A 12,016-nucleotide genomic window follows, 5' to 3' on the forward strand; every position below is an offset into this window, starting at 1 on the left:
CTCCTGCAAGAATGGCCGTAATAAAAAAAATTCAAAAACCAGGCATGGCGGCTCATGCCTGTAATCTCAGCACTTTGGGAGGCCAAGGCAGGTAGATCACCTGAGGCCAGGAGTTTGAGACCAGCCTGGCCAACATGGTGAAAGCCTGTCTCTACTAAAAGTACAAAAATTAGCTGTGCGTGGTGGCAGGCGCCTATAATCCCAGCTACTCGGGAAGCTAAAGCATGAGAATCGCTTAAACCTGGGAGTCAGAGGTTGTAGTCAGCTGAGATCACACCACTGCACTCCAGCCTGGGGGATAGTGCAAGACTCTTGTCTCTAAAAAATGAAATGAAATGAAATGAAATGAAATAAAATAAAATAAAACAAAAAAGCAGTAGATGTTGGCATGGATGCAGTGAACAGGGAACACTTCTACACTGCTGGTGGGAATGTAAACTAGTACAACCACTATGGAAAACTGTGTGGAGATTCCTTAAAGAATTAAAAGTAGAACTACAATTTGATCCAGCAATCTCACTACTGGGTATCTATCCAGAGGAAAAGAAGTCATTATATGAAAAAGATACTTGTTGGCCGGGCGTGGTGGCTCACGCCTGTAATCCCAGCACTTTGGGAGGCCGAGGTGGGCGGATCACAAGGTCAGGAGATCGAGACCATGGTGAAACCCCGTCTCTACTAAAAATAGAAAAAATTAGCCGGGCGCAGGGGCGGGCGCCTGTAGTCCCAGCTACTCGGGAGGCTGAGGCAGGAGAATGGCGTGAACCCGGGAGGCGGAGCTTGCAGTGAGCCGAGATTGCGCCACTGCACTCCAGCCTGGGCGACAGAGCGAGACTCCGTCTCAAAAAAAAAAAAAAAAAAAAAAGAAAAAGATACTTGCACACACGTTTATAGCAGCACAATTCACAGTTGCAAAAATGTGGAACCAACCCAAATGCCCATCAATCAACGAGTGGATAAAGAAACTGTGGGCTGGGCGCAGTGGCTCATGCCTGTAATCCCAGCACTTTGGGAAGCCAAGGTGGGCGGATCATGAGGTCAGGAGATGGAGACCATCCTGGCTAACACGGTGAAATCCCGTCTCTACTAAAAATACAAAAAATTAGCCGAGTGTGGTGGCACGTGCCTGTAGTCCCAGCTACTCGGGAGGCTGAGGTAGGAGAATCGCTTGAACCCAGGAGGCGGAGGTTGCAGTGAGCTGAGTTCGCACCACTGCACTCCAGCCTGGGCAACAGAGCAAGACTCCGTCTCAAAAAAAAAAAAAATAGAAACTGTAGTGTATATATATATATGATGGAATACTACTCAGCCATAAAAAGGAATGAATTAATGGCATTTGCAGCGACCTGGATGAGACTGGAGACTAATATTCTAAGTGAAGTAACTCAGGAATGGAAAATAAAAAATCGTATATTCTCACTGATATGTGGGAGTTAAGCTATGAGGATGCAAAGACTTAAGGATAATACAGTGGACTTTGGGGACTTGGGGAAAAGGGCGCGAGGGAGGTGAGGGATAAAAGACTACAAATAGGGTATGGTGTATACTGCTTGGGTGATAGGTGCATCAAAATCTCACAGATTACCACTAAAGAACTTACTCATGTAACCAAATACCACCCGTACCCTAATAACTTATGAAAACAACAACACTTTCATGGCCCTTGGGTTCTTGGGATGAAGAAACAGTCAAAATGTTGTAGCCAGTGATCTTCTGTTACAGAAAATGAATGAAACACAACAGAGGGAGCCGTTCATTCTGCTCCGGCTGTGTGAGGTGTCAATGCTTCAAGAAAAGATAAAAATTCTTGGGTTTGGCATTCAAGATTATTCACCCATTTCTAAATCCTTAGATCCCATTGCTTACCGCCCCCACTCAAACTCGTGTTCTCAGCCATCCACAATTGCTTTCACATTCCAAGCTCATAGGAGCAGTTTATTCGCCTAGAATGATCCCGCCCACTTGCCGCCACCTTCCCACTGTCTCCCTGGTGAATACCTAATCCATCCAGATACGGTTTATCACGTCATTTTCTGGTGAAAACTTCCTGAATTCCTCAGGCATTTACTAGGCCTTTTTGAGATCCCACCAGCCCTGTAAACATCTATTATAGATACTGTTAAATGATGATGCCCCAGCCTCCTCCACTGGGCCATGCATACAGTCTTGCTGTATGCATGACAGGGGTGCAAGGATGTAGGTGTCAGTCTTCCTTGGCCGCAAAGGCTAAGAAACTACAACTCCCAGAGTACCCTCTGCCAGAACTGAGCCTGTGTGTTGCCACTGGCGGCTGCCTGCATTTTGTTGCTCCCTACGTCACAAGCGAGGTAATATTGCTGTCTACTCCCTGCTTCCCCACCTTTACCTTTTCTTTGCCTGATCTGCATATCCATTGCTTCACGGGTGTTTTTATGCTGAAAAAAAGGAGGCCTTCATGCATAGAGAGGCAAGCCAAGGCTATCACTGTTTTCCGTTTCATGGATCCCCGTTGCCCCGACACCCAGTGGAATAGGACTAGGTATTCTTCCCAACATAGCTTTGCTCCCAGTGTAACAAAGCGGGGCTGGAAGTCCTAATGCAAGGCCCTCAGTCCCACCCCTCTGAACAAGCCTCAGCTGCACAGGGTGTCTGTAAGGTTGTAGGCAGAGCCGTCTATAGGATCCCTGGGTCTGCATTCACGGGATTTCTGTCCTTGACCTGTAAGGTTCCCTCATGTTTACACACCTCTTAGTCATAACCTGAGAAAAGCTCTCACAGTACCCTTCTACAGATAGGCCATCTATAATGTAGCACATTGGGAACTTTATTGAGGTCTGTATCCTGGTACCACTGCCACACAGATTTGAATAAGCTGGGTAGCACATTTGGGGAAGACGGTCTTTGGAAAGTCTCCCTGCTCCTAACCTGGTAATTCGGATGTAGGACAGACACAACAGAGCAGAGAAGCAAAGTAATGTGAAAAACAAACGGGTCCTAAGGGCTGGAATATAATGGAAACCAGAGCGATTGTCTAAGTGACATCTAAGACTGTGCCATTTGGGGGTGTAGGAACTATCAAGTTGAACAGGTGAAACAATCAGGAATCACTGAGGCAAAATGAATCGGGGAGAGACTGTGCCAGGCTCATGGTGGAAGGGGCAACTTGATTTTGGTAAATATCCCATCCCTAGAACAACTAACTCCTCTCATTTTGATTTATAGAGCTGCCTCTTAACTTTAACTAGACTTTCCAAGTAGTATGATTACATGAAGAAAACAAACTAGTATGGCCAAAGGACCAGTCTACCTGACATATATTCTCATCATAAATTAACACACTGGAGTCTGGTTTTATAGACTAACATAGCTTTATTCATGAGTCAGCATTCCTGAACACAGATGAGGGTAATTACACTACCTGGAGGGAACCTGCCAGAGCAGCTGAATAACCTTCCCCAGGAAGCACCCTGCTCTTTCTCTGTCCAGACCCAAAGAACACTTGCCAAAGAGTCCTCTGCCCACTAGATTGTGAGCTTCTCTACGATGAGGACTGCTGAATCACTGATTTTGGCTGCAGAGAGACAGCCTACAGAAGGTTTAAATTTATTTCATCTGGGAGTTAACAGTAAAGAGTTTCAGTAGAATACTGAAAACTGGGGAAGAGGAAGAGTAGCCACATAATTCATTAGTTACTATTTTTTTTTTAAATTCTCCAATTTAGAACTTTTAATTAAAAAGTAAACTTTAATGTCGAAAATGCAAACTTGGGGAGGGCAGAAAGATCACACACAAGGCTGTCACTTCACACTTGGAGGGTTGCACAGCAGCCGGGCAGAGGCGCTCCTCACTTCCCAGATGGGGTGGCAGTTGGGCAGAGGCGCTCCTCACTTCACTTCCCATACGGGGCGGCGGCCAGGCAGAGGCGCTCCTCACTTCCCAGATGGGGTGGCAGTTGGGCAGAGGTGCTCCTCACTTCACTTCCCAGACGGGGCGGCGGCCGGGCAGAGGCGCTCCTCACTTCCCAGACTTTGCGGCAGTGGGACTCCATTGCTGGACATGTGACTTGGGTTTAAACCTCTCCCTTCTGCCCTCATCTGGAGATGCTGACAGCCTGGGAGCTCCCACCTTTGGCACTGGATGGAGACTGAAGCCTGGCAAGGCCCTGCCCTCAGCAGGAACTCCCCCGGGCCCCGCTCTGTGACCCTGAGCGCAGGCCAGGATTTTTCCCTTACCTTCTCAAGCCACTTTGGGCCTGCCTGGCTCTCTCAGAGCCCTGTTAAGTAGGTGACAACCCTGTTCCCAGTGTTTTGTTTTCTGAGACAGAGTCTCACTCTGTCACCAGGCTGAAGTATGGTGGCGTTATCTCTGCTCACCGCGATCTCCACCTGCTGGATACAAGCGATTCTCCTGCCTCAGCCTCCCAAGTAGCTGGGACTACAGGTGCCCACCACCAAGTCCGGCAAGTTTTTGTATTTTTAGTAGAGACAGGGTTTCACCGTGTTGACCACGATGGTCTCAATCTCTTGACCTCGTGATCCACCCGCCTCAACCTCCCAAAGTGCTGGGATTACAGGCGTGAGCCACCACGCCAAGCCCCCACTGTTTTATTTAAATCGAATTTTAAGTAGACACGGGGTGTCATGACATTGCCCAGGCTGGTCTCGAACTCCTGACCTCAGGTGATCCACTCGCCTCGGCCTCCCAGTGCTAGGATTACAGGCATGAGCCACCATGCCTAGACCCCGGTTCCCACCTTCTCAGTGTATATGCTGTCATCACATTCCACCCCAACCAAACCTTGGGTGGGCAGCCTCTGCAGGGGACTACTCACAACTGGCCCGTAGTCACGGTTCCCTGCAGAGTCCTTGCAGGTGGTCCGGCTGTGCCCACTGGCCCTGCCCCAGTGTCTTCCCTGCCCCTGGCCTGCTCTGCCTGATGTTCGCTGTATGCTTGGCTCTGCTGACTCTGGGAGGCCTCTGTCACACACCGAGCCAGCCTCATCAGCTGTCTTGGTAGTTGGTGTTCAGGGACAGGATAAGGGGATCCAGCCCTTCCTAAGGTGTACCTGGGCTTCGACTCAGAATAGACATGCAGAACAAAGAGACTGAGCTGTGAAGTCACTCACTATTTAAAAGACATAATAGATACTAATAACATATTAATAGATACATATACTATATATTATATATATAATAATATTAACATATTAATAGATATAATAGGTCAAGGCCGGGCACGGTGGCTCATGCCTATAATCCCTGTACTTTGGGAGGCCAAGGCGGGTAGATCACTTGAGGTCAAGAGTTCCAGACCAGCTTGGCTAACATGGAGAACCCCCGTCTCTGCTAAAAATACAAATTAGCTGGGTGTGGTGGCATAATCCCAGCTATCTGGGAGGCTGAGGCAGGAGAATCGCTTGAACCTGGGAGGCAGAGGTTGCAGTGAGCTGAGACCGTGCCACTGCCTCCAGCCTGGAGTTTTTTCTTGAAACTCCATCTCAAGAAAAAAAAAAAAAATTATGGGTTGAGTCAATGCTAGGGACAGAGTTTGAGAGGAAAAAGTTGTTGTTGTTGTTGTTTTTTAAGAAGACAGGGTCTCGCTCTGTCGTCTCGGCTGGACTGCATGGCGAAATCATAGTTCACCATAACCTTGAACTCCTGGACTCAAACAATTGAGAGGAAAATTTTAAAGTAGTGCATGTAAAAGCTAATTAATGCCTTTAAATAGGTAGGTTTAAGAGAATCTATGTCACCCCACTCCCCTCCGCTGTTAAAGGAACCAGCAGCAGCTATGGAATTGGGCTGGATTAAGTAAAGTTAGGGGGAAAGACAAGCCAAAGCAAAATAAAAAGGATCTTTGAAGGTGTGTCTAAGGAGACAGGGAAGATGAGACTAGAAAGATTCAAGAGCCACATTCCTCTTTTTTTTTTTTTTTTTGAGACAGAGTTTTGCTCTTGTTGCCCAGGCTGGAGTGCAATGGCGTGATCTCGGCTCACTGCAACCTCTGCCTCCCAGGTTCAAGCGATTCTCCTGCCTCAGTCTCCCGAGTAACTGGGATTACAGCCATGCACCATCATGCCCGGCTAGTTTTGTATTTTTAGTAGAGACGGGGTTTCTCCATGTTGGTCAGGCTGGTCTCGAACTCCTGACCTCAGGTGATCTGCCCATCTTGACCTCCCAAAGTGCTGGGATTACAGGCATGAGCCACTGTGCCCGGCCCAAGAGCCACGTTCCTCTTAGGTGAAGCTACAGCCATGGCTAATCATCCTTTGTAATAAATATATAAGCCTCATAACTTCTGACTGGACACACACACATACAAAAAAAGGCTCTTAGTGGCTGTCTTAGTCTGGTATTTGCCCTTCTGTCTTGCACCTAGCCCTGAATTCATTTTCCCAAAATCCTTCAGATTTCCACAGGATAAGGGCCAAACTCGTATTAGTCAAAGCCCTCTATTATCTAGCCCCTACTACCTAGCTCCAGACTTTTCCTGGGATGCACAACAGTTTTGTACTCTGGCTAAGAACGTCCTCTCTGCATACCACCATTCATTCTTTGAACCTTGTTTCAACCCTACTTCCTCCAATGAAGCTTTCCCTGATCAGAACCGCCCTCTCCTCAGTCTACTACCTGTACCAGTCACACAACACTTGCCAACTTTTACCTTGCCTGCTTATTATCTCTTGCTAGACTGAGTCCTTTCTCACTAGATTCAGTTGACTATTGATGTTAAACTCTAAATTGGGTACCAGGGTTTAAGACAGAAAGGCTAGGGCCATTTATAGAACTTGTCAGGCTTTAAAAACTCAAATATCATTCCTCCATAAATAAAGAACACAGAAGACAGCAGTAATATTTGCTGAATGATTAACACTCAAAGCCAAATAAACATGTCTTTTCCTTACATTTAACTAACAAGAAGGCATGTTGTGTAGCAAGGCAGGTTAATAGCCTTCATCCACTAATCAAAGCTCTGATGAGACAAGAAATACATAGGTAATTTCACTCCTAGAAATGGAGCATTAGAAAATCTGGATCCACCTGGGGCACATGACCTCTTGAAGGCTGTGCCATGGGCGATGGTCACCCTAAATTTAAAAAAAGAAAATATGGGCCGGGCGCGGTGGCTCAAGCCTGTAATCCCAGCACTTTGGGAGGCCGAGACAGGCGGATCACGAGGTCAGGAGATCGAGACCATCCTGGCTGACACGGTGAAACCCCGTCTCTACTAAAAAAAAATACAAACTTAGCCGGGCGAGGTGGCGGGCGCCTGTAGTCCCAGCTACTCGGGAGGCTGAGGCAGGAGAATGGCGTAAACCCGGGAGGCGGAGCTTGCAGTGAGCTGAGATCCGGCCAGTGCACTCCAGCCTGGGTGACAGAGCGAGACTCCATCTCAAAAAAAAAAAAAAAAAAAAAAGAAAATATGGGAGATCATACCTGTAATCTCAGCTCTTTGGGAGGCCGAGGGTGGGGGGATCGCTTGAGCTGCAGTGAGCTATGACTGCACCACTGCACTCCAACATGGGCAACAGAGGGAGACCATCTCTAAAAAATAAATTGAAGAACCTACTGACAAAGCCAACTAAAAAGCAATGAAAATGTCTGGGCGCAGTGGCTCACACCTGTAATCCCAGCACTTTGGGGAAGCCAAGGCAGGTGGATCACCTGAGGTCATGAGTTCGAGACCAGCCTGGCCAACATGGTGAACCCACGTCTCTACTAAAAAATACAAAAATTAGCCAGGTATGGTGGCAGATGACTGTAATCCCAGCTATTTGGGGAGGCTGAGGCAGGAGAATCACTTGAACTGGGGAGGCGGAGTTTGCAATGAGCAGAGATCATGCCACTGCACTCCAGCCTGGGCAACAGCAGCAAAACTCCACCTCAAAAAATAAGCAGTTAAAAAAAAATTATATGTATATAGTTTTTTGAGACAGAGTCTTACTCTGGCACCCAAGCTGGACTGCTATGGCACAATCATGGCTCACAGCAGCTTAAACCTCCCAGGCTCGTGATTCTTCCACCTCAGCCTCCAAAGAAGCTGACACCACAGGTGTGTGCCACCATACCTGGCTAATTTTTTTAGTTTATTTTTTGCAGAGACAGGTTCTCTTTAAGTTGCCCCGGCTGGTCTCAAATGATCCTCCCACCTCAGCCTCCCAAAGTGCTGGGATTACAGGCATGAGCCACCACGCCCAGCCCGTCATTCTCTTAAAAGCATCAAAAAGCTAACCAGGTAATAAGGAATAACTGAACCAAAGTCTAAGCGAGGAGAAAACAGAGCTGGGCCTAGCAGTCAGAGCTGCTTTTTCCTTTAAGGCATTTGCCAATCTGTAAGTTCTTGGATGCCTGAGCTGCGCTTTTAGAAGTCTTTCAGCAGCCTTGAGGACTGCACAAAAGTCAAAACCTAAGGCTAGATAATGGTGGGAATTCTCCCCACAGACACCTTAATTTGGGATCCCAAAGAATTACACCTTTAAGATAAAGGTGAATAGAAAGTAAACCATTTCTTGGCCAGGCGTGGTGGCTTACACCTATAATCTTAGTATTTTGGGAGGCCAAGGTGGGCACGTGATCTGATGCCAGGAGTTCAAGACCAGCCTGGCCAACATGGTGAAACCCTGTCTCTACTAAAAACACAAAATTAGCTGTGCTTGGTGGTATGTGCCTGTACTCCTAGCTATTCAGGAGGCCAAGGCAGGGGAATCCCTTGAACCCGGGAGGCGGAGATTGTAGTGAACCGAGATCGTGCCACTGCACTCCAGCCTGGGTGACAGAGCGAGACTCTGTCTCAAAAAACACCACCACCACAAACAAACAAAAAAGTAAACCAGTTCTCAAGTGGATTTGCCACCAGGTTATATTTCATCTGGATGACTTGAGGTACTTTCAGTCTTCTGAAACCTGCATCAGATGATTTGGTAGTATTCCCAGCCACAGGAAACATAAATCCTTCTTAGAGGTAGATACCCTCACTCTTGTCCTGTTTACTCCTGCAAATATTTTTTTTTTTTTTTTTTTTTTGAGACAGAGTTTTGCTCGTTGCCTAGGCTGGAGTGCAATGGTACGCGATCTTGGATCACTGCAATCTCAGCCTCCTGGGTTCAAGTGATTCTCCCAGCTCAGCCTCCCTAGTTGCTGGGATTACAGGCACCCGCTACCACGCCCGGCTAATTTTTTGTATTTTTAGTAGAGATGAGGTTTCATTATATAGGCCAGGCTGGTCTCAAACTTCTGACCTTGTGATCTGCCCGCCTCGGCCTCCAAAAGTGCTGGGATTACAGGCGTGAGCTAGCGCACACAGCCTAAGCCACCATGCCCAGCCATAATTTTTCAAATATACTGTCCAGCTCACAGATAACCAGGCACAAAATGAGGTACTATGAAGGGCGTGGTGGCTCATGCTTGTAATCCCAGCACTTTCAGAGGCTGAGGCGGGCGAATCACGAGGTCAGAAGTTCGAGACCAGTCTAGTCAATATGATGAAACCCCGTCTCTATTGAAAAATACAAAAATTAGCCAGGTGTGGTGGCAGGCACCTGTAATCCAAGCTATTCAAGAGACTGAGGCAGAAGAATCGCTTGAACCTGGGAGGCGGAGGATGCAGTAAGCCAAGATGGCGCCACTGCACTCCAGCCTGGGCGACAGACTGAAACTGTCTCAAAAAAGGAAAAAAAAAAAAAAAAAAAAAAAGGAGATATTAGATATAGCAGTAAACAAAGACCCATGAAGACCAGAACTTTAAATTCTCAAAATACCACACCTTCAGTACAAGAAAGTGCTACTTACTTGAAAGTATGGTTTGGTGGCCAGGTGCGGTGGCTCACACCTGTAATCCCAGCACTTTGGGAGGCTAAGACGGGTAGATCGCAAGGTGAGGAGTTCGAGACCCACCCGACCAACATGGTGAAACCCTGTCTCTACTAAAAACACAAAATTAGCTGGGCGTGGTGGTGCATGCCTGTAATCCCAGTTACTCAGAAGGCTGAGGCAGGAGAATTGCTTGAACCCGGGAGACAGAAGTTGCTGTGAGCCAAGATCGCACCAATGCACTCCAGCCTGGGAAACAAGAATGAAACTCCATCTCAAAAAAAAAGAAGAAAAAAAAGAAGGTGTGGTTTAGGGTGGGTAAATGTATGCTTTTTTCCAAGTGTCCAACCTCATCCAGTTTAACTGTAGCTCTGGAAGACTACAGCACTCCCTCAATCTGTTTTTAACAAAGGACTCCAGAGTAGCAAAGAAGTTTCTGTTCTTTTTTAATAGCCCATGGGCACTATTAAACTCTGTTTCTTAAGAACAGTATTTTACAATCTTTAGAGCTGTGCTATCTTCTATTAAACAAAATTCACACCCATTTTTGTACCTAAAATTCCAAAATTAAAAATGCTTGAAATAAAATTGGTCATTTCAAATCTTTTCCCCTCCCCAAATAGTATTGCTCCCTGTCCCCATCCTTGAGAATCAGTGCTCCAAACAGTTGTTCAGTAGCTTTTTCTGTAACATACTTACTTTGGCAATCAGTTTTTATTTCTTAGCAAAAAGGGTATTTTCATCACACCTCAACTTAAGGTGTAACATAATTAAGAATGACATATTAGGGGAAGTGTTCACCAACTCATGATGCAACAAGGATTATAAATGAAGTAACTTTGCCTTGTTTGTTGCTTTTTCTTTTTTTAAAATTGAGACAAAATTTTGCTCGTTGCCCAGGCGGGTGTGCAATGGTACGATCTTGGCTCACTTCAACTTCCACCTCCCAGGTTCAAGCAATTCTCCTGCCTCAGCCTTCCTAGTAGCTGGGATTACTAATAGGTATGCACCACCACGCCTGGCTAATTTTCCATTTTTAGTAGAGATGGGATTTCTCCATGTTGGCCAGGCTGGTCTTGAACTCCCATCCTCAAGTAATCTGCCCACCTTGGCCTCCCAAAGTGCTGGGATTACAGGCGTGAGCCACTGTGCCCAGCCTGTGTGCTTTCTTCCAAATGTTTCTTCATGCTGTAGTGCAAAGGCCAGCACACTTTTCTGTAAAAGGACATAGAGTAAGTATTTTCAGCTCTGTGGCCCACGCTTCGGTCTTTGTAGCACCTACTCAAGTCTGGAGTTGCAGTGTGAAAGCTGCCACAGAGAAATGAATAGGTGCAGCAGTGTTTCTACAAAACTTTACAAAAATAGGCCAGTTTTTGTATGACCCTGCTATATTAACATACAAAACATACATAGTGAATACAGATTCACAGGAAGGCATTACCAAATTCAGTTGTCATTCATCTTTTATTTCCTTAACCAAACACTTAAAGGTACAAATTCTAATAAGAAAAAGTGAGATCTTTATGTTAACAAGGAGCTATTCATATTGGAAAGCTGAGAATCACTACTTGGGACACTGAAGTTTGGGTCTCCAGGTCTGACAAAGACTACTATAAAGAAACCTGCTCTAACATTTTAAAGTGCACAGTCTATATCCTAAGCTGTGCTATAATACTTTCTTTACTTGGATTATTTCTTGCATTTGAAAACAAAACCCAGTACGTACCTACTATAACCTTAATTTTACAGGTAAGGAAGCCATGTTCAGCAAGTGTATTAACCTGGCAAGGCTGACATAAGCAAATTAGTGGCAGAGAAGAAACTAAACTACAGAGCTACAAACACCCAGTCAGTCCTTTAACTACTACGCTAGCCAACCAATCCTCCATGGTAAGCAGAAGATTCACCAGGTCTGAAAGGTTGGCTTAAATTCTTTTTTTTTTTTTTTTTTTGTGATAGAGTCTTGCTCTGTTGCCAGGCTGGAGTGCAATGGCACGATCTTGGCTCACTGCAACCTCTGCCTCCTGGTTTCAGGCAATTCTCCCGCCTCAGCCTCCCAAGTAGCTGAGATTACAGGTGCCGCCACCTGCCCGGCTAATTTTTGTATTTTAATAGAGATGGGGTTTCACCATGTTGGTCAGGCTGGTCTCGAACTCCTGACCTCAGGTGATCCGCCCACCTCAGCCTTCCAAACTGCCGGGATTACAGGTGTGTGCCACTGCGTTCCA

The sequence above is a fragment of the Macaca mulatta genome, chromosome 1 (genome assembly GCF_049350105.2).
Source record: "Macaca mulatta isolate MMU2019108-1 chromosome 1, T2T-MMU8v2.0, whole genome shotgun sequence".
NCBI classification, from domain to species: Eukaryota; Metazoa; Chordata; class Mammalia; order Primates; family Cercopithecidae; genus Macaca; species Macaca mulatta.